General features: G+C 33.1%; 1 protein-coding gene across 1 annotated transcript in view; it reads right to left on the bottom strand.

Annotated features, from left to right (window-relative positions):
* The window catches only part of LOC107664939 (membrane-associated phosphatidylinositol transfer protein 3-like), an 89,329-nt gene that overhangs the window by 4,036 nt on the left and 84,818 nt on the right, over nt 1-475 (bottom strand). The window lies entirely within an intron of this gene.

Raw genomic sequence — 475 nt, 5'->3', positions numbered from 1 at the left:
TTAAGTGATTTCTTGATTCAACAGGTCTGGCAGTAATCAGGCCTGGGTGTGGCTAGTGAAATTTAACTCATCTTTCTAAACTAATGTGGTTTATCACAGTTCTTTCATGATTTAACAGGTGGGGGCAATTGATTTTTCACGTAGGTTTGGACAGATTTTTTCCCTTAATAAATGAAATCATTATTTCAAAACTGCATTTTGTATTTACTCTGGTTATCTGTGTGTAATATTCAAATTAGTTTGATGATCTGAATCATTCAAGTGTGACAAATATGCAAAAAACACAGGAACAGGAAACAGGAAGGGGGCAAAAACTTTTTCACAGCACTGTGTGTGTGTGTGTAAATATATATATATATATATATACTGAACAAAATTATAAACACAACACTTTTGTTTTTGCCCCCATTTTTCATGAGCTGAACTCAAAGATCTAAGACTTTTTCTATGTACACAAAAGGCCTATTTCTCTCAA

Source organism: Sinocyclocheilus anshuiensis, unplaced genomic scaffold (assembly GCF_001515605.1).
Source record: "Sinocyclocheilus anshuiensis isolate Anshui unplaced genomic scaffold, SAMN03320099.WGS_v1.1 scaffold319, whole genome shotgun sequence".
Taxonomy (NCBI): domain Eukaryota; kingdom Metazoa; phylum Chordata; class Actinopteri; order Cypriniformes; family Cyprinidae; genus Sinocyclocheilus; species Sinocyclocheilus anshuiensis.
The sequence above is the reverse complement of the archived record's forward strand: the minus strand, read 5'-3'. Positions and strand labels throughout refer to the sequence as shown.